At 39.7% G+C, this 22,675-nt stretch overlaps 1 protein-coding gene across 1 annotated transcript in view; it reads left to right on the top strand.

Moving 5' to 3' along the window:
• Nucleotides 1-22,675, top strand: part of FGF12 (fibroblast growth factor 12) — a 571,216-nt gene that overhangs the window by 161,968 nt on the left and 386,573 nt on the right. The gene's annotated exons all lie outside the window — the stretch shown is intronic.

The following is a 22,675-nucleotide window of genomic DNA, read 5'->3' on the forward strand; positions in this document are numbered from 1 at the left end:
TGGACAAAAACCTGTAAAAAATTAAAAATTATTAGGAGAGAAATCCAACATGTTTTGACATGTGTTCAGTGGTTCTTTTAGAGATATTTAATGTTAGGATAATATAAATTTATAGTAAAATTCTCAGAAAAATAAAATAATTTACATTAGTGAATTTTAGTTATCAAAGCTTACCTTTTTTCTAGTATAAAGCCTCTTCCAAAATAAAAAAAAGCAAAAACCTTATTTTTTATCATTTTTTAAAATGTATTTTTCAAGTCTACATTTTAGAAGATCACAAACATATTTTACAACTTTGATTAATTATTAATATTAATAATTCTATTGCAGTATAAAATGGCACAGTCTTTCTCAGAGACTTGTTAAGGTGTCTGAGCTATTTATCCCCACAGAAAATAATAAAGTAGGTTTTTATTATTGTGACTATATCGTGATATTTCTTGGTTTGTTGTTTGTCTACTTTTTCTCCTTGGAATTGTCATTTCTCGCTTTAAAGAAGTCTGTCTCTTTCAATTTCTTTTTTTCCCTTCTAGACCAGAGGTCAGCAAACTTTTCCTATCAGCAGCCAGACAGCAAATACTTTAGGCTTTGTGGACCATATGGTCTCTGTCACAACCATTCAAGTCTACAGTTGTAACATGCAAGTCATAGACAACACACAGATGAGTGGGCATGGCTGTGTTCCAATAAAACTTTATTTTCAAAAATAGGCAGTAAGCCTGAATGTCTGTGGGCCACAGCTTACCTACCCTGTTCTAGATTGTTGAGTATGCCAAATAACTATATAGAGCGGTGTGTAAAAACAGTAAATAGAATTTTTTTAAAAAATAAATAAATGCATAAAAACTTAATGTGCTCCTACAAACAAAATATACACAATTTTGTACCATAATCCTATGACAATGTTTTTAGGTACTTATATATCTTTCTTTCGCTTTCTCCCTTCTTTGCATCCTTTTTTCAGGTTTGTGTCTATATTGCAAATATTTGAAGTTATTGGACAAACTCCAGATACTTGCTTCACGTAAATGTGTGCATGTATGTATTCATGTATCTCAGGCATAGAGCTGAAGTCACTGTACCAATTAAGACCTAGATAAGATTGGTTTGATCTCCATTCTGTGAAATTTGGAAGGTGTAATATCCTTCACCAAGACCACTAAGTTTATGCAGATTTTATGGTGGGGTCATATTTTTATGGTCACCTTTGTCTCTGAATTCTACTTCTGCCAAATTAAGTCAGTGTAGAGATTATTTGGATATCCCTGTTCTAAAAAATTTCTTGGCCATTTTTACATCTCAGATTCTAGCCTCCTACTATGTTTCTCAGTTTTTCACAGTCCCTTCTGGATGGCCTCAGGAACTCCAAATTTGTCTAACTTTATTATGCAGATTAATTCCATTTTCTCCACCCTTACTCCCAAACTCTTCTCTGAATCCACTGTTCAGTTTCTAATCCACCAAGGTGCTCTGCTGAACAAAAAGGATCTCTTCTCCTTTAGTTGAATCATCTGCTAAGAAGGAAATTAAAATTTTGTGTGGAATTTTTTCCCTTATGGATGTTAAGATGGATGATTTGATGGATGGATGGATGGATGAGTGGCTAGACAATTATTATTCAGTAGTACAAGTCTGGACTAATATTGCATGAAAGCAAATGTGGAAAACCAAATTTGGCTTATTAGAGTTAATTTTGTGATTTAGGAAGTATTTAGGGTTGTTCCTCAACCTTCAGAGCCAAAATGCACCCAACTTACTGTTTCTATTATTATTCATAATGTATGAAGTATTTCATTCATTTCTTATGTGTTTGTTTTTGAAATATTTTAATGATTTTCTTACAAAAGGAGTTAAAGTATTTCATATGACAGTCAACTAAGTTATAGAAATAGAATATAAGATTAAAAATAGCATAAGGTAAAAGTTAAGCTTAGACCCAAAGGAACTGCATTATATCCCCTCAAACTTAAAAATAATGGGCTGGTATTTCTATTTGTAGATTTGTCATCTAGTCTCCAATATTAGAAAAATGGCTCTTCTAGTCACCTAAATATTTAATGTGAAAATGATTTACCTTATCCACAAGGTAAATTATTCAGTCATATATTATTATATTATTCAGTCATATGTTAATTCATTTAGCAACTGAATTGTCTACAAAAAGCACTACAAAGAATATGAAATAAGAAGATACTTTTCTAATCCATCAAGGAACTTAAAACCTGCTCCTAGAAATAATCCAAACAATAATAATACAAATATAGTTAAATAGTTGGAAAAAGAATTAAGAATGCAATATATGAGAAAGTTAATATTTTCACTCACATTTCCTGAACACTGCAATAACCTAAAATTGGTCTCTTGGAATATGCTCAGGGTTTTGAACTGCAATGAAAACCAGTAGTGATGCAGCTTATAATTTTTCTTAGCATTGCTGGAAGTATTTGAGTGGAAAAGGTAAATCCTGAGTAAAACTAGTTAAAAAATACAATATAAAACAAAATCCATCGTCTTGTAAAAATCCACATTTAGAGAGGATGGAGATAGGACACTAAAAATTTTTTTGTCAGTATTGTTTTCCATAGGCTGGCTTCATTCGATTTATTTATTTGTTTGAGGGAAACACACTGCCAGGGGTCACAGTATTCTAAGCAGAGTAGACAGAAGGTTGTTCCTTAAGGAGTTTCTAGTCTAGAGGGAAGGATAAACATGCAGACAACAGAGAAATGACCCATGTTTCCAACTTCAGGCTTAATGAAGTGTTGACGTTTGGATTATCCGTGAAAGAGTTTAATAAACTAGAAGAGATGCAGAGGACATTCTTTGCTAAGGAGAATAAATGGACCAAGGCTCAAAAGTTCAAAAGTGTGTTTTCAAGAAAAGCAAGCACAGGTTCACAATCCATTGTCTATAGTCTGAATCCAAGAATTTCTAAAAACCAGGTTTTTGTTTTGTTTTGTTGCTTTGTTGTTTTTTGTTTTGTGTGTTTTATTTTGTTTTCTAATTTGTAGCAAACTTATTTGGTGGCACAACCTGACCTGAATTGGTGGCAGGCTGTTTACAATCCTTATTTATTCCACTTATGAGAATATTTGTTGATATTGTTGCAGAAACATCAATCTTTTTTATGATAAGTGCTGCCCCCGCACAAAGAGGTTTTGCTGGTATTTTATACAGTAACTCCGTTAGTTTTTAAAAACACCACCGTATGCCCCCCAAATCTGAATTACAGTACACACCTGGCCACAGGTGTTTCAGATACGGGATTGTGGACCTGAAGTAGTTATAGGTGACAGAATATTGTGGAGACAGTGGTCAGGAAGCTAGATAAAATTGTGCCAGTTTTCGAATCCCACGTTAAAGATGCTGGAAATTCTACTTTCAGCTGTAAAGAAACCATAATAGGCTCTTGAAGAAGTGAGTAAAGCATTCAACAGTGTTTTATCAAAATTACTTTGTGTTCCTGAGCACACACTAATTTAAATTTCTCTCCCCAAACAATTGTAAAACCCAGGATATTGTCCTCTGATGAACAGATAATGATGTCAGATGAAATACCTGTTGAAAATAGATGTTTTCATCCATCATTTGTTTCCTTGTGAAGGTGTACGGGAGAAATAAGGATGGAGAAAGCAATTTCAGGTTTTGTTAGCAGCTTGCTAAGTATCAAACCAGATAATATGGCCAGTGTTTGATGTCCCCAAATGACTTTGCTTTGAAAATGCAAGAACTGCTTCCTGGAAGAAGAAAATAAACAAGCAAAACCCGCAAGAAAGAGTAAATTATTTCATTTTTGTTCTCATTCCCATCAAAATAATGTGATTCTTATTAGATTAGGAGAATTAATTGAACAATTAAAGATGGCAGTGGGGTGTGTGTGTGAGAGAGACGGAGTTTAAATCCTTAAACTCTGCCATTGGGAATAGGCAGCAAAGTTTTGGGAGTTAGAAAAATGCATCTATCTCAGTTTTTCTTTCTTGGAATACCTGGGTAATTAGTTAGCCTCTCACTTTCCCCAAGCTTGTGATAATTGATCCTGGAAACTTAGGAACAAAAATCCATTTTACTTTCATTTTAAAAAATGTCATTTGAGGGGCTGGATGCAGAGGTTCACATGTAATAAAACCATGAATTGGTACATTTTTCAAAAAGAGTATTTGGTAGCTGCCTTAGGGGTATCACTAAATCTACTTCCTAGATGTGGCATTTCAATCCCTAGAAGTCTGTACAGAGGATCAGAAAATTCCATCCAATTCATAGCTTATGCTTTTCCTGAAAATCTCTATTTGACTTCTGAAGAACTGTGCATCATAATAGCATGTTTAACATTTTGGGGCTCTCACTGGAATTCAAGGATGAAGTACCTGCCTTAGGGCCATGGAGCAAGAAGTTTTTGATACTATAACCTCAGGAGTTATATATAAGGGTGCCTGTGTGGCTTAGTCGGTTAAGCGTCCGACTTTCGCTTAGGTCATGATCTCGCGGTTCGTGGGTTCGAGCCCCGCGTCGGGCTCTGTGCTGACAGCCAGCTCAGAGCCTGGAGCCTGTTTCAGTCTGTGATTCCCTCTCTCTCTGACCCTCCCCTGCTCACACTGTCTCTCTCTCTCCTAGAAATAAATAAAAACATTAAAAAAAATTTTTTTAAAAAGAGTTATATATAGTCTGAAGATGTGACATTCCTGGGTTTTTTAAAAGCCAGTATTGTTAAAGTATAAACAAATCTTATAAATAAATAAAATATATTTATTTTATAATATATTTATATATAATATAAATGAAATATAAGCAAATCTAAAATATTAAAACATCTTTTTTTAATGCTTTATTTTTGGGGGAGAGAGAGAGAGAGAGAGAGAAAGAACGTGAGCAGGGAAGGGGCAGAGAGAGAGGCAGACACAGAATCCAGAGCAGGCTCCAGGCCTTGAGCTGTCAGCACAGAGCCCAGGGAGGAGCTCGAACTCAGGAACAGTGAATCATGACCTGAGCAGAAGTCAGACAGTTAATCGACTGAGCCACCCAGGTGACCCTTAAAAAATATTGATATTTTTAGAAACAAATAATATTTATTTCTGCTTTTAAATGTATTTAACATTGGGGCACCTGGATGTCTCAGTCGATTAAGCGTCCTACCTCTGCTCAGGTCATGATTCATGTTTGGTGAGTTCAAGCCCCGCATCTGGCTCTGTGCCAACAGCTCAGGACCTGGTGCGTACTTCAGATTCTGTGTCTCCCTCTCTCTCTGCCCCTCCTCTGCTCACATTCTCTCTCTCTCTCTCTCAAAAGTAAACAAAAAAATTTTTTACTGTATTCAATGTTAATTGTAGAAAATTCAAAAATACAAAAGTTCAGGAACAGAAATTGATGATAACATCTATTGCATGCTTTGCGTTCCATAGGCTCTGTACCTCATGCTTTATGTACACTATCTCAGTTAGGCCTCACCCTGTGGTCATTATTGTTCCCATTCCATATAAATCGAAGCTGATGGTGGGGGAGTTAAGTGACGTTCACAAACGGTGATGCCAACAAGTGGGAGAGCAGAGGTGAAGCCCTGGCGGTCCAGCGCGGCCATTGGCATTCGTGCTCTGAGCAGCTGTGTATCCCTGCCTCCCCTCGGCCTCNGATTTCAGTCTTTCCCCTCAAGTGTATTTATTTTTTAAATCAATTAATTAAATTTATTTTTATTTTATTATTTTATTATTTTTTAATGTTTATTTATTTTTTTAGAGAGAGTGAGAGAAAGCATGAGTGGAGGAGGGGCAGAGAGAGAGGGAGACAGAGAATTTGAAGCAGGTTCCAGGCTCTGAGCTGTCAGCACAGAGCCCGATGCGGGGCTCGAACCCACTAAGTGTGTGGTCATGGCCTGAGGCCAAGTCAGACGCTCAACTGATTGAGCCACTCAGGCACCCCTAAATTTATTTTTAAATTCAAGTAATTTTAATTGAGATCCTAGTGCACTCTGTTTTCTTTTTACCTCCTATGTTGGTCTCTTTGATAAAATGGCTAAGGCATGATCTTGGTGCTTGCTGGTCTAGAGTGCTGTCCTAATGCCGAGTGTCACAGGTAATTTACTTGGATTAAAAACAAAGTACAAACAAACAAAAAACACTCTTCAAACAAGTGGGCATCATGTTAACACCTCCTCCTAAGCAAAAGCTACTTATATTCCTCAGCTCGAGGTGTCAGTGACGGCATCCGGCATGTGTTAGAAAATGGAAGAGGGATGGATTTTCCAAATTTTAGCTTCATATCCTTTCTTTTCCAAATATAAGAATTCCAAACATTCTCAATAACCTTAAAGTTTTAGAATCCACCTTTAAGAATGATATTTCCATCTGCATTTACAGATTATAAATTTTAAGTACAGGGATGGCCATTTTGTGACTTATACTATGTCCTGATTTTTTTTTTTTAAAGAAGGTTCTCTTTTAAAAACATCCTGGTCCTTGCTAAGCAGACCGCAGATCTTGGTGAAAAAAGAGACAAGAAATTGTTGAAGGGGATTAAGAGGTACAAACTTCCAGTTATACAACAAATAAGTTATGAGGATGAAAAGTACAGCTTAGAGAGTACAGTCTATAATATCGTAATAATGTTGTGTGATGTCAGAGGGTGACTATTTTATGAGAATTTTCTAGTGTATATAATTGTGCAATCACTATGTTGTACACCCGAAACTAAGATAATATTGTCAGTCAGTTATACTTCAATCCAAAAAAAAAAAAAATACAAAGTATTATTTGTGGAGAGTCTGTCAGAGCTAACCTCTGCATTAAGCATTTCTTTCCCTTCCCACACCCTCGCCCCCATATTTTTTGCTACAACAATTCTTCAAGGCAGGTCAGTAGCATCATTTTGCAAATGAAAAAAATGAAACTCAAAGAAGTTAAGAAGTTTGTCTGTGAGCACGCACAGCTGGTAACTGGTAACCCTGGGATTTAAAGTCAGGAATGTAGAGCTCTGAAGCCCCAGATGTTTCCTATGAAGTCAGCTAAGAGTTGGACAATTTTAATATTTAGGACACAGAATAGCTTTCCATCCATATAGGAAAGGCAACTAAAGTAGAAAGAGAAAAAAGAAATCATTACCTAAATCAATTTTATGGTTGTACACCCTCTTGCTGAGACCCAATAGTTTTTATTATAGAATTTTCAAAAATTGAATTGAGATATAATTCAGACATCATAAAATTCACCCTTTTAAGGTGTACAATTCATGGTTTTGTATATCCACAAGGCTATGTAACCATGGTCACCAATTCCAGATCATTTTTCATCAGTCCCCCAAGCAACTCCATACTCCTTATCCAGTTTTCATGAAGCAAAATCTTCAAAATTTCTCTTCTAAAAATCAAATTTTCTTAGATTATTTCCTCAAACAAAAACGGTTCCTAGTTATTTTTATAGATGTAGGAGATAAGTTATAAAATAATTTAACATAATAAATTATTGCTTTTGTGTGGCTGCCAGTCACACACAGAGAGTTGGGACACCGTGGCTTTTCTTTACATGAAACAGCTTTATTTGTGCCAGCACAGGCTCAGTGGGCTAAGACCCAAAAAGACTGAGCCCTGAGCACAGCGAGGGGCTGTTTTTTTTTTACAGCTCCTTTGTCTCCCACATGTGGTAACACATAGTCCGAATGGATGGTCTATGTTACAGTCGTGAGGGACGTTGCACACCCTCAGATAGCCAGGTTGCCTTCCCTTGTCTTGAGGTTTTTACCACATTCCTTAGGAAGGGGCTCTACCACATTCCCCCCTTTGATGTTTGGAGCCCCTATTTTGGGTCAAAGAACATCATCTTGGTTTAGAGGTTTATATTTCTTTTTTTTTTTTTTTAATTTTTTTTTAATGTTTTATTTATTTCTAGGAGAGAGAGAGACAGTGTGAGCAGGGGAGGGTCAGAGAGAGAGGGAGACACAGACTCCGAAACGTGCTCCAGGCTCTGAGCTGGCAGTCAGCACAGAGCCCGACGCGGGGCTCGAACCCACGAACCGCGAGATCATGACCTAAGCGAAAGTCGGACGCTTAACTGACTAAGCCACCCAGGCGCCCCAGAGAGGTTTATATTTCTATAACATCATCACATGTGTGGTCATTTTCCTTTCAACCGTTACCTCAGTGAAGCTGGAGACAGACTATAACCATGGCAGCTAGGCAAAGTAGGATTAAGCAGGCTCCCAAAATCAAGAGGATAATACCTATGAGGGTTTTGAATCCCCTGAGATTTGAAAAACATCCTCCAAATAACTCCTCAGGGTCTAAACCTTTCCAGGTCTGGACAGGGACATGAGCAACCTTTCTCATTCGATCTGTGATCTCCTCTAGGATTTTTCCGTCATCATCTATCTGTAGGCAGCAGTTGCTCAGGTTAAAACTTTCCACAAACTCCTCCCTCAGAAGCAGGCAAGGAATCTAAGGCCAAGCTATTTTGATGGATAGTATTGCACATTTTGGTTTGTGGCTTGGCTAGTAAGTTAAGAGCTCTGGCAGTTTAATCGGTTATAATTCCGACAACTTCTTGCAGTCTGATTATGTGGTTTAACATGTCAATGGAAGGGCAGTAGCCCCAAGACCCATCTTCTGCCCAGGTGGCAGGGCCATAATGTTGGATTATATGCTTGGGAGGTCATTCATCATCTTTCCAATTGGCAATTTGTAGGGCACATCATTTCTTTTGACTCTCCCTGTCCCCATACACATGCATTCCCAAATGTTTCCCTCTGGCAAGTGGGAGCAGGAAGAATGATGGACAAATAGTTCCCAGCACACATGACCCTGACTAGCCTGAGTGAAGTACTGTTATAGGCTGTCCTTCTACATATCTAGTATAGTCCACGCGGGGCCCGCCATTCAATGGCTGCATTGACATTGTCCCAGACCTCTCAGAGATGAAAAACATTAGACAGGGAGTGGAGATCTGGCTCAAGGTGATCTGGGGACCCCCACCATTGGGTTTTCTGGGCAGTTGAGTTATACAATCTTTGGCCTAGGCATGTTAAGCTTCCAAAAGAGATGGTGAGATTTCTTCCCCATCAGGCTAGGCGGTTTTTCCCAATAATTAAGGTTGTGAAGAGCCAAGCCCTGGTAGTAGGACTGGGGCATTCTGTTCCATAATAAGGTTTGCAGGGATCTAATTCTCTAGCCTCTCATGGCCATTGATCCCCCATGTTGGTTCCTCTGCATACACAGCAAGAAGAGATCTTCAGAGTCTGGGCTATAGTCTGTGTTAGGGCTAGAAACAATTTCCTTGCTGTGACTTAAATGGGAGATGGGGGGGGCAACTTCTTATTTCTTTGTAGAAGGAGTGGAAGACTTGATGGGACATGGTTGGATGGATGGTAGTGACTCTCTTGAAATATAGCACAGTCCCTGGGTCTCTGCCTTGCCCATGGATCCAGATTTCAATTCAGGTGCCCCCTTGCCATTTGGAATCCCCAGGGTGAATGATGGTAAAATGAATAGGGCTGCAGGCCTCTGACTGATGTAGCAGTCCCCTTCTGAAGCAGTGCTATTGTACTTTCTTTTTTCCAAGTAGCCCATGAAACACAGCTCCAGCTGGGACATAAAAACTGAGGTGTATAGGCACATAAACTGTTCTCCTCACACATGTATCTGTCATTGAGTCAGTATCCCCACACCCAATCTAAGCCTCCTCATGGTGTATCAAGAGTTCTTGGGCCCTCTATGACAAGTACCTGCTTTTTTCATATGACAGATGCTTCTGGGCTGATACGTTATAACTGCACATATGTCAAACAGCATTGTCACCAGTCATTTGGGATTAGTAATTTGTGTCCAGCTGACCAAGGCCCTCTTCTCTTGGTAGGATCGGGCTTCTAAATAAACTTCACTGTGGGACTACTGTGGGTCAAAGCAGTTGAACCCTCCGTTTGCAGATAGAGTAGTGGTCTTACTGTGTCTGCAGGTTCCTAGGGCTTTTCCTTGGCATGAGAATTGGGTATGACATAGTAAGGTCCAAGTGACTCCCTGTCCTGACCTGGTTATGTGAATACATGGGTCACATGATAAGGAATCTATGTCTACAGAAGGGGTCCAGATTAGAAGCAACCAGTATCAATGAAGCATCTTATCCACAAAGAGAAGGTGAGTGCTAACAGAAACCTCTCACCATATTTCCAGTCAGTCAGAGCAGCCTCTGCCAATCCTGTGGGGAAAGTAAAGCAAGAATCACAATGACAGCGAGAAACAAGGGGGTAAGAGTGCATCACACTAAGGAAACAGATATAGAAAATAAGGACAGTCTATTTGTTCCGCTGGACTGTCGATTCCTCAAGCTTCTGCTGTACGTAGATTAGTCAGCTTCCGGAGTGACTAAAGCAGGGCTGCAGTCTCCCAGAGCCTCTGGAGTCACAGATTGCTTCTTCTGTATGGTCAGCTTGCATGAATCAGGCACTCCCAGTTTCGAAATGCCAACTTCACTCTGCTATGGTGAATCCAGGGACCCACCTTGGCCACCTTTACTGCAGTAGGGGTAGACAAAATGACAGTGAACGGGCCCCTCCAGAGAGGTTTTAGGGGTTGGACATTCCACTCCTTCACCCATACAGCATCTCCTGGTTCAAATGGGTAGGGTCTGTGGTCAGACTCACAGGTAATCGCTCCCTAACCTAATGGTGTAAAGAGGTTAGGGTAGAGCCAAGGGCCCACATCTGTTGCCTTAGGGTTAGGTTCCCTATATCATTTAGATCCCCCTTATGCCCTCGATAATGGGGGGAGGATGCCCATAACAGATTTCAGAAGGGGAGAACCCCAGCTGCTTAGTGGGGGCTATACCTGATTCTTAACAAGGCGATTGGCAACATCTGGTCCCAGGGTAGGTGGGTTTCCTGACATAATTTACTTAATTGCAACTTCAGGGTTCGGTTCATTTGTCCCACCCCCCCAGAGCTCTGGGGTCGGTATGACTTGTGTAACTTCCAGGTGATCTTTAACCCCTTTGCCACCAGCCATACCACCTCAGCCACAAATGATTGCCTGTTATCTGATCCCATAGTGATAGGGATCCCAAATCAAGGAATGATTTCTTTTGGAAGAAGTCTGGCCCCTTCTATGCCTTTTTCTTTGCAAATAAAGTAGGCTTCCACCCAGCCTGAGGAAAGTGTACACAAAAACCAACAGGTATTTACAACCTTGCACCCAGGGGTGGCCAGTGAAGTCCATGATCATATTTTCAAATGGAACTCCCCTGACACTCTGCACCCCAGGGGCAGCCTTGGGTCCCTGACATGGGTGATTCTGGGCACACATTTCACATTGCTCACATACAGCTCGGTTGATGCTGGAGAGTCAAGAGATGTAGAAATGTCGACTCAACATAGTCTCAAGAGCTGTCCAATCGATCTGGGTTTCTTGATGGAACTGCTTGACAAAAGCTGGAGCCATGACCTTAGGAATTGCTACTTGGCTGTCTTCAAATTTCCATCATCCACCTGGGAGGTGGCTTCCATTTTCAGTCTTAAACCAAGTAATCTCATGTTGTGAGTAATTAGGGTCCCATTCTGCCAGTGGACTAGGGAACAGTGAAGAAGTTAAAGGTGCTGATTCTGTGGTTCCTTTGGAGGCTGCAAGCTTTGCCTCTCTGTCTGCTTTAAGGTTTCCCCATGCAGCTGTGGTGTCTTCAATGTATGACTTCCACTCTTTTAGGGGCCCACACAGCATCTAAGAGTTCAAGGATTTCCTTACCATACTTTATGTCTTTTCCTCCTGAGTTTATTAGCTCCTTCTCTTTATATAAAGTCCCGTGTATGTGGAGAGTGGTAAAGGCATACCTAGAGTCTGTGTATATACTAACATGTATCCCTGCCACCCGTCGTAGGGTTCAGCTTAGCGCAATGAGCCCTGCCTTCTGTGCTGAAGTCCCCTTTGGCAGGGGTTTGGCCTCAGTGATAGAATTCAGGGTCACCACGGAGTACCCTGCAAGGCATTCTCCCTCTTTGACAAACTGCTACGGTTGGTGAAATACTTAGTGTCGGGGTTCTTGAGGGGCCGTTGCCTTAAGTCTAGTCAGCTGGAGAACACCTCACCCATGACTTCAATGCAGCCATGATCTGCCAGCAGGCAGAAGGGTTGCAGGGTTTAGGGTCCTCACTACTTCTAGGTGAATGCACGGGTTCTCACGTAGCATTCCCTGATGTCTGATCATCTGGGCATTGGTTAGCCAGCATTGTTCCTTGTACTCCATTAATGTCAATTCTGAATTTTGCACTTGGACTGTCTCATAGTTAACTCGTCAGCCTCACATACTAGGAGGGCCATGGCTACAGGTGCCTACAGCCAGGGGGACCAGCCTTGGGCAACAGAGTCAAGCTGCTTGGAGAGATATTCCACTGGGAGATGCCGTGACCCCAACATCTGGGTTAAGACTCCTACCATGATGCCAATATGTTAATGCACGTACAAGAAGAAGCACTTGCACGTGTCTGGGAGCCCCAGACCAGGTGCGTTGGTGAGGGCCCATTTGATCTCTTCAAAGGCCCTTTGCTGTACTTGCTCCCATAACAGAGGTTCTTGCTCTCCCCCTGGTGGAAGGAGGGACAGTCTCCACTGGCCTGATATTCTAATTGTCTTCTAGGAGGGGTGTATGGGGTTAGGAATGGTGGTCCGGGCTGGAGAGGCGAGTGGTGCTAGAGGTGGTGAGGCTTTGGAATAAGGGACTGGCTCCAGTGGGATGTCAGCAACCAGGGTGGCTGGAGTGCAGGTGGCAGTGAGGGGTACAGTGGGGCATATGGCAGTGGGAGCCCCTCAGGCTCTCCCAACAGTATGGGTTTTTCAGTTTTTGGCCGGCATTTGGAGGAAGCCATGACATGAGCCATTATAACTTTACAGTTCTCTTCAATACAGACTTTTAGCCAAGGCAGCCGGGATAGGACCAGGTCTTGCCAACAGTCAGGAATTGGTCAGGGTGGCCTGGATCCTCCACCCTGAATGCTCGGCCAACTAGTTCCTTATCAAGTGAGTCCTCAGAGGGCCAGACCACCCTGAATGTTGGCCAATCAATCACAATCACAGAATGTCTGGAGCTTTCTGGGAGTTAATTTCACACCATAATCTCCTGAATATCCCCTTTTGAAATTCCTCAACATACACTCTAGGGGAGTTGGTTTACTCTGCTTTCTACCCATTTCCTTTCCCTAACAAACAACTTTCATTCAAAAGGAGGAAAAAGGGGAAAGGGAGGGATTAATTTGGAGAGGACGCATACTTGCTTCATTTGTTTCTGGCCAATCTCCTCTTGTAGATATTTTAGGCACCTCTTAGCATTAGCAGTTTCAGTATTAAGCCCTGACCTGAATCAGACTCCTGAGGAGGTCTGACACCACCCTGTGCCATATGAGGTTGCCAGGGAACCACAGACTGGGATTCAATACTCGCTTCAGCCCGTTGGTCAGGTCAGAAACTTTCTGCTGTCCATCTCATTCACACACAGTCACACAGTGACTCCAAACCACTGCACAGTGCCCAGTGCCCTGGAGTTGGGGTTTCATTCCTTATGGGACTACTCAGACAAATCTGGGAGGTGATCGGGCTCCCCTTCTTCCTCTTAGGGGCAGGTCTACCAAAACAAACCTGGGTTCTTACCAGTCTGACAGGTGGCTCTGTGAGCTGCTTCCTGGGCCTCACCAGGTTCCTTTGTGCATCCAGGGCCCCCACCCCAGCCCACCAGGAGGGGTTAGGATCCTGTGGATCAAACAGTCTTCTGGCACCAGGCTAGGTCCCCTCTCCAGGTGCCCCAAAGTTTATGCCCCAGTGACAAGGGAGGTGAAACACCATCTCTGCATCCTGGATGAGCCCCCACGAAATGTAGCAGTGAGTCACACACAGAGAGTAGGGACATCAAGGCTTTTCTTTCCATGAAGCAGCTTTATTTATGTTAGCACAGGCTCAGTGGGCTAAGACCTAAAAGGCTGAGTCCTGAGCAGAACAGGGGGTTGCCTTTTGTATAACTTTTGCTCCTTTGTCTCTGATATATGGTAACATACAGTCTGAATGGGCACTCTATGTTACAGAATCATGAGGAACATCATACATGTACACATAGCAAGATTGCCTTCCCTTGTCTTGAGGTTTTCACCACATTCCTTAGGGAGGAATTTTAAAAATTTTAAAAATTTATTTTAATGTACATTTAAAAAATTTAATTTAATGTACAGTTTTCCCAAATGAAAACTACAAAAACAGTCCCCATTTTATTTCACTTCATATATTTAATAGGCATTAATATTTAATTTGTAAATGTAATTTAATTTCATTCCATCAATATTTAGTAAATCAGTTATTTAGTACATGTTCTAGGTACTTAAGACATTAAAAATGAAAGTTATAAATAACCTAAATTTGTAGATAAAGGGGCTCATAATCTCTTGGAGAAGATATATATGTGGAGGCCAAATAAAGTAAGTTTTATATTAAAGGAACTATAATGTTCAGAAAAAAGTTTCCCGGAGAGAGCGTTCTAGCATTTGTGGTACGTCTGAAAGAATGTGTGGCATTTTTAGAGTTAGAGATGTGTTCAGGTGATGGGAGTGGGAATACGTATTTAGAATTGTGCCCCATTTCAGTAATGAGTTTTGATTAAGAAGAAAATGGTACTTCCTTGAAATTTTCCAGTATTAACTACCTTGGATTGACTAATTTCAAAATTCTCACAATAAATAACTTATACTTGGCTACGATAAAGTAGAAATAGTTTCCTTCTCTGTGACTCATATTGCTCACCTTTAAGGTTTTCTTCTAGATGACACATTCTGCATTTATTCAAAACAACTCATTGTAAGAACTATTAGAAGAGAATGGAAAAAATGCCTGATTGTAGCAGCAAATCTTGAAGCATTCTTTATTTTGAAGATTGGGTCTGGAGGTGGGAAGGTTGGAGAATAATGCCTGGAAGTCCTAATTATCAACCAGATATCAGCAGGTTTTATCAGAAAAGTACTGCAAAAGTAACATCATTCATTGCCTGTTGAGTCTGTTAAGATAAGATGTATGTATGATAAAGGCCCTGTAACTAATAGTGATATGAAGGAACTAGGTCAGAGGTGGAGGTAAATAGAGTCTGAATTCTGGGTGCTGTTCTTTTCCAAGCAGAGTTTGTTCTTTAGTGGAGGCAGTACCTATTAAATGTGGCTAGAAAGTAAAGTAACAGCGTTTATCAAACTTTGGACATTGTATATTTCAATGAGAGTTATCTTCTTCCCTTCAGCTAAAGTTTTTAAATCTATATGAAGCTTTTTCTAACTGCTTACTTCTTACCCTCAAAAGACAGAATGAATTATCCCTTCTTTGTAACTTTACTGAACTCTGTAGTACTAGCAGTACTGCAAAGCAATGTTACACTTGTAGTTTATATATCTTCCGTTACTAGCTTTTTTAGAGCAAGGAGTTAATTTTAATTTCTAAATATTTGTGGGGAGGGTGGATGGATAAGTGTGTGGGTTAAAAAGTTATTTGAAAACTATACACTATTTTCCCAATTGCAATGACCTTGTTTTGAACTCCTACCTCAACATTTAAAAAAATTAATTTAATATAATTTGTTTTATTTCAGTGCCCTCCCTGGTGGTAAAATATTGGTCTCTTAAAAGTGTTTTTTTTTTCCAGTAGAAAATAACAGGAACAGGCAATTTCTTGCAAAATTATAAGTTCTCAGATGAAAGTAATGTGCAAACGTCCTTATAATTTGAGACATGCAAATTAAGCAAACAAACTGACAAAAATGAAAAAGGAGGTTAATACATTCTGTTGGTGAGGCTGTGGGGAAATAGGCACTATCATATATTGCTGATGGGAATCCAAATTCATGCAAGACTTTCGAAGGAAACTTGTCAATACCTAACAAAAGTATGTATACACTTACTTTTTGACTCAGCATTCCCATTTCTAAGAATCACATTGTTGCAAATAAATGGTTGGTCATGGGGAGAAAAGCGAGAGGAAAACTGAGAAACAGACTTTTAACTATAGAGGATAAACTGATGGTTACCAGTAGGGAGGATAGGTTAAATGGGTGATGGGGATTAAGGAGTGCTCTTGTTGTGATGAGCGCGGGGTGACATATGTAAGTATGGAATCACTAATTTATATACCTGGAACTAACAGTATTACACTGTATATTGACTAAATGGAATTTAAGTAAAACAAAACAACAAAGAAAAGAATCACATTATTGCAAGAATCTACCTACTGAAAATGTGAAAATAAGCAAGTGTTTCTTGCAGTATTATTTATAATAGCAACATACTGACACTAACTTAAAGTTCACTATATATGAAAGTATCTGCTCAGTTGTGCAAAAGAAGCATAGAAAGATAAACCAGAAATTAAAGGGCCAGTTACCTATAGGGAATGGTGGGAAAGGAGTGGAAAGAAAGAAAGGGAAATGAGAACAGGACAGGAGGGGTAAGAGAGGGACACTTATTGGAGCATACATTTTTTGTAAATTTGTGACTCTTAGAACCATACCAGTGTTTTACATACTCAAATGAGGAAGAAATAATTAAAGTTAATTTTAATTAAATAACTAAAATCATCGAGCATAGAACACAAGCTATAACAAATGAAACTAACTGAATAACAAATGATTGACTAACCCATACTGAAAATGATGGTGAAGAAAATAACCAACCTATGTCACTTTTGGAAATCATGCTTTGACTGGATATTGGAAGGCTAAAGATAAAAACAACTGTGCATAAATGCAGTACTATAGTGATGAATCCATTTCTCACAGGAATATTAGGAATTCTGTAACTACTTTAAATATATTCTAGAATTGAATAAATAAGTAAATATATTATAAATAATAAAAGGGTTTTCACTGTCAGATAAAATGCAAATAAGGAAAGAGTAAAGAGTAAAACAAAACTTGTATTTGGTTGGAATCATAGGTTTAATGATTGCTATCTCTATCTCTGTTTCTGTCCTGTCTCTATCTCTGTACCTATCTGTAGATTATCAACCTATTATATATCTACATATAGATGCATGATATAGATATCTCTACCCATTTATAGAGAGAAACAGATATTTCAACAAATATGGTGTATGAGTTTGTATATACATATATTTCCTAACTCTCTCCACCAAGAGAGCCTAGGAGCAATGAACACCCCAGTAACAATGAGCACACTTAGCACCTGGATTTTGGTTCCTAAATACTATTCTCCAATAAAAAGAATGAGAGCTCATTAGAGAATTAGTTGATTCCAGAACGGGGACAGGAAAAATAAAAGATAAACTGGGAACATCTTGTGGTGCCAGAAAATTAAAGAATTGCTCAATAAAAGATGTAGGAGCCAACCAGAAGGACCTCCCAATAGCTAAAGCTGGACAATTTGAGCCATAAAATAAGGATAGTATTGAATTATGACCCATAGAATTAATATCCATGAGGTCATACTGATATAAATAAATAATCCAGTTAAGTAAATAAGAAGAGGAGAAGGTACAGCTCTTACAGAAGAATTCCCATTTGTATAGAAGGAATGAGGAAAGTACAAAGTCATTGTTAGGAAAACAGCACAAAGATAATTGCTACAAGCAAGATCCACCAATGGATGCTTAAATCAGTGGGTGGAAGTCTGAGGAGAAATGGGATATGAACATGGCCTCAAAGTTTCTTCTCAAGAGATTTATCAACTATAAAAAATTTAAAAAGTAACTTTATAGCATAGAGACTTCGCAGACACTACCTTAACCAAGTGATCCACACTGTATCACCAGTAGATATCATGTAGCCCCTGATAATGATGGATTGAGAAGAAAAGAACATAGCTCATGTGGCCTTCTTGCCAAAATGAATAATCTTATACTAATCATAAAGAAATATCAGACAAACCCAAACTGAAAGAAATTCTACAAAATATTTGACTAATATTAACTATTAAGTGTCAAATCCTGAAAATCAAGAGTCTGAAAGATTGTCATAAAAGGAAGGAGACTAAGAAGACACAACTAAATGCAAGGTGGATCTTAGTTGGATTGTGAAGGATGGGGTGGGGTGGGGGGAAACTAGTGAAATTTCAGAAAAGTTTGTAGTTTAGTTCATAACATGATACCAGTGTGAATTTTCTAGCTGTGATAATTGTCCACTGGTTATGTGAGTTATTAACATTAGAAGAAGTTGGGTGAAAAAGAACATTAGAACACATGAACTCTATTATTTTGCAACTTTTCCAAAAGTCTAGATTTATTTCAAAATTAAATTTCGGAGAACAACAACAAATAAAAAAGAAGAAGAAGAAGATAACAAAAATAAAACCTCAATGTATGTCATCTTTTAAAAATACAGTAAAACCCTAGATTGTAAGCTTTATTTGTTCCAGAAACATGCTTGTAATCCAAAGCACTCCTATATCAAAGCTAATTTCAAGAATGATTGGCTCAGTTGTGATCGCGTGATGTTCGTCCTCATGTACTATTTGTATAACAAAGCCTCGTTCATTTATCAAGTTAAAGTTTATTATAAATGTTTGCTTATCTTGTGGAACACTTGAAGAACAAGTTACTTGTGATCCAAGGTTTTACTGTAGAAGAACAAGTTACTTGTGATCCAAGGTTTTAAACGTTATTTGGACCATGTATGTCATTAATAAAGTAAGCTAGCTGCTACTGACTGTTTTTCCCACATTATCTAATAAGGTTGATTCTACCAAGAAAATACTATATACTGGGTGGCTTAAATGACAAATATTTATTTCTCGCAGTGTTCTGGAGGCTGGGAATTCCAAGATCAAGGCCACCAGCATATCTGTTGTCTGGTGAGGACCCACATCCTAACTCATAGGTGTCTGTGTTCTCACTGTGTCCTCACATGGCGAAATGGGAGAGGGAGTTCCCCAGGGCATTTTTATAAGGGCACTAATCTTATTCATGAATGTAAAGCCTCCCAAAGGCTCTACTTCCCAATTTCTTGTGGGTTAGGATTTCAAAATATGAATTGGGGAAATGCAAACATTTAGTCTGTGGTTATTGCCTATCAAAATTGCATTTGAAGGTATTTCTAAGACATGAGATACAGGTCTTGTTTTTACCCTGGCAGTCAGTGGACTGTACATGTAACATAGAATGAAAATACTATGCCAGCTATCATACTGGTCTTTATCTTTCAGTTTCTGTGTTGGCTTCAGTTCTCTGTGAAAATAAAGTTGGTTTCCATTCAATAGACATTTTGCCATTAATATACTCATTAAAACTTTGGGGGCCTGGCAAAATTCTGAATATGTGATTACTGACTCAATACAGGCTTCCAAGCTGATAAATATATTGATTAATTGCACAGCTGATGCCAAGAGTCAATAGATTCTTATTTCATATGAACAGAAAATATCTCAGATAAATGACCACTTAAAAATCTCAGAAATCCCTCATGACAAATATGAATTCTTACAAACAATGAGTAAATAACTAAACAAAGGAAAAAATTAGATACTGAGAATTTAAACAAGTTCACCTATCATTATGTACCAGATTTTCCAATCCTTCTCAGAAAGTGATAAACTGTTTCATTTTGAAACCACACTAGTGAGTCACTTGCCAGAGCTGGCCCAAAGTCAATAAGAAAATAGAGTGAGTGCCTAACTTTAAAAATCTTAATTAGAAGCAGATAACATAATTTAAAATGTGGTCATTATGTAGTAGTATATCTTGAATTTAAAATTTAAAACATATGATTGCAAGTAAAAATTTGATTTTGGCTTACGTAATAATACATAGCAGAAAATGTGGAAGTTTTGCTTAAACTAAAATGTGCCACTTTCCTACCATCCATTGTGTTCATGGCCACTCCTCTTTGTTTATTTCTGTTTTGTTCTGTTTTTAGATGTTATGGTACATGCAGAAATCAGTTCTCCTTAAGTACTGCCCAAGATACTTTAGGAAAATTAAATCTACATGCCTAACTTGAACCTGATGTCACCTTAGGAGTTGCTTTAACAAGCACGTACATCAAAGTCTAGATAAGGAGAAGACTATTATTTTTAAAAACTAAGTCTAAGAAGGGGCACCTGGATGGCTCAGTCAGTTGAGCAGCTGACTTTGGCTCAGGTCATGATCTCACAGTTCACAGGCTCGAGTGCCACTTTGGGCTCTGTGCTGATAGCTCAGAGCCTGGAACCTGCTTTAGATTCTGTGTCTCCCTCTCTCTCTGCCCCTCCCCTGCTCACACTCTGTCTCTCTCTCTCTCTCAAAAAAATAAATAAACATTTTAAAAAATAATTTAAAAAACTAAGTCTAAGTAATAAAGCTCTAGTAATCCATTCCATTTTGTACTTTGATCAAAAGTCCGTAATATATAATAGGGAAATATTTTGCATTAAAATGTTATGTGCTCTCTTTGGCTTTAATCCGAACTCGTCTGAGAGTTCGATAACAACAACAAAAAACTTATAAATGTGATCTCCAGTTTGTTTTTTTCAAGTACTGTCAGGATCCATTTTCTTTGTGACGAATACACTTAACCATAAGAATCACTGGCACTTAAACAAGACAGCATCAGGCCCTTTGAATATTTAGTTGTAACAGAATTGGCTTTCCTGCCTTGCCTTCTAAGGGTTTGCAATTCTCTTGAGGAGAGGGAAAATTCACAGGTAAACTCTTTGTATCCTTAAATACAAAAGCCACTATGTGTGACCATTAAGGAGAACCTAGAACCCAGGACATTTGGTGATAGAGCCTCTTCTTGCAAAGATGACAGCATATCCAAAGCACTTTCACCGTTCCCTTCCCTGAATCCTTGCAACAGCCTTGCCTGGAAAGGAGAGAGGCTCATTATAAATATGGGAATTGGTGCTCCAGAGGTCAGGTGCGTTTTAAAATCACACACGGACCTGCTCATTCTGCTCAAGTTCCTTGAGGCTTATGCTAAACCCTTACTACATTTCAAGGAATAGCATTTCCCTCAAAATAAAGAAACGGCTCTAGACATTGGGCTCCAGAGCAGGAGAGCTCTACCGGAAAACTCTCTGCCTCTGCTTGCAGCATGAAGGGATATTTTTAGATGTTTTCCTTTTGCTAATTGCCTCTCCCTCCATGGGGAATTTCTATGGGCAGAATCCCCAGATGAGCCAAGTTTCTCACTAATTCCCGAAGAGACTGGAAAGACAAAGGCCATGGTCCAGGTTGCCTGGGGCCTTAGAACCGCCCCAGTAATAACAGTGCTGGGGCTTTAGCAAGATCTTCAAGGACTTGGAGCCACATAGCTTTGGTGATTCCACTGAATAATCCAGCTAAGACGCGACTAGAAGGAAGGCCTGGATGTATCCTCTTGACTCTTGGAACCACCCCAAATGACCTTGCCTAGAGCTCAGTTTTGAAAGGAGTTTAGAGAATGCGGAGCCAGCAGTGGCTATTAGCTCAGAAGGCCGTCCAGATGTCCTGGCTTTCGTCCATCATCTTTGAGAGGAAAAAGGAAGAGACTTTTGAATGAGTATTTCTCCAGGGACTTCAGCCTTAAGCTTCAACTTTTAGGGTACATCACAAGAACAGTGAATCAGGTTTAGCCTAGAGAAAGGAAAGAAGAAAGGATGATAAAAACCATTCTGACTCCTTTGCAGAGAAGAGGTAACCAGCCAGTGGTCTTGGTACAATGGATGGAAAGAAAATGAAGTAAGTTTTTGGTTCGATGTCAGGGTAAATCTTCTAACAGGTTTTGCACAATGAACTATCTGGGGAGCTGGTCGTTCTCTATTACCTGAACCTTTCAGCAGAGATGCTAATATTGGTATGGACACTGGTGTTCCTTGGAAAGTGAAAGTCACCAAAAACACTACAGGTGAGAGGCTACATAATAATAATTGCTAACACTATCATGACACTTACTTTACATCAAGTTTTTTTTTTTAATTTTAAATAAGGTAGATGCTATTATTATCTATAAGCTATATAAGGTAGATGCTATTATTAACTCTCTTATTGTTAAGGAAACTGAGGCACAGAGAGGTTAAGGAGTTTGTTCAAGGTCACACGGCTAGAGTAGGAATTTGAACTTAGGCGCTTGTCTTCAGCACCTGTGCTTTTAACTGCTCCGCTGTATTGGTGTGTCCTTTAAGGTCTCTTCTTGCCTGAGATTCCAGGTTGGGTGGAGTCTTGTCCAGTAGCCAGCATTTCTTTGCACGCTTCACTCACAAGACTCCCAAAGGGGCATTGATGGGCTCTGCGAATAAACAAACAAAGCCAAAGGGTGGCTGATGAAAAAGAAAACTCGAGACCTGTAGACCCACAGGGAAACTCACTGGTCATCTTTGGGGTCAGTTGGCAGAAACAACCTACCCGAATATCATATCGTACCAAAGCGAAGTGCTGTTGTTTTCAAATTTCCCGCCTCGCCTGCCTCTCTGTCGGCACCCGTGGCCTTCTCTTCCTTCTGGCCTCCCTCTACCCACTCCACTCACTCCCCTCGCCCCCCGCAGCACCTCCTCCCCACTGCACCTGTGCCTGAGCTTTTTCAGGAGACTGGGAGCCAAGGAGACAACCGTGAAGTTGTCACTTCTCTCTTCCACACCCTCTTCCCCGCTCTGCGCCCAGGGTGGTATGTGACTCACCCAAGGTCACAGAGCCCGGATCAGAAAACCCAGGTATCCAGACCCCCACCTCCGCGCTGCGCCTAGGCACACTTTGGCTCTCACGGCTCGCACCCAGGAGCTTTCTTTATGCCAC

The sequence above is a fragment of the Crocuta crocuta genome, unplaced genomic scaffold, assembly GCF_008692635.1.
Source record: "Crocuta crocuta isolate KB4526 unplaced genomic scaffold, BGI_CrCroc_1.0 scaffold70, whole genome shotgun sequence".
Lineage (NCBI taxonomy): Eukaryota > Metazoa > Chordata > Mammalia > Carnivora > Hyaenidae > Crocuta > Crocuta crocuta.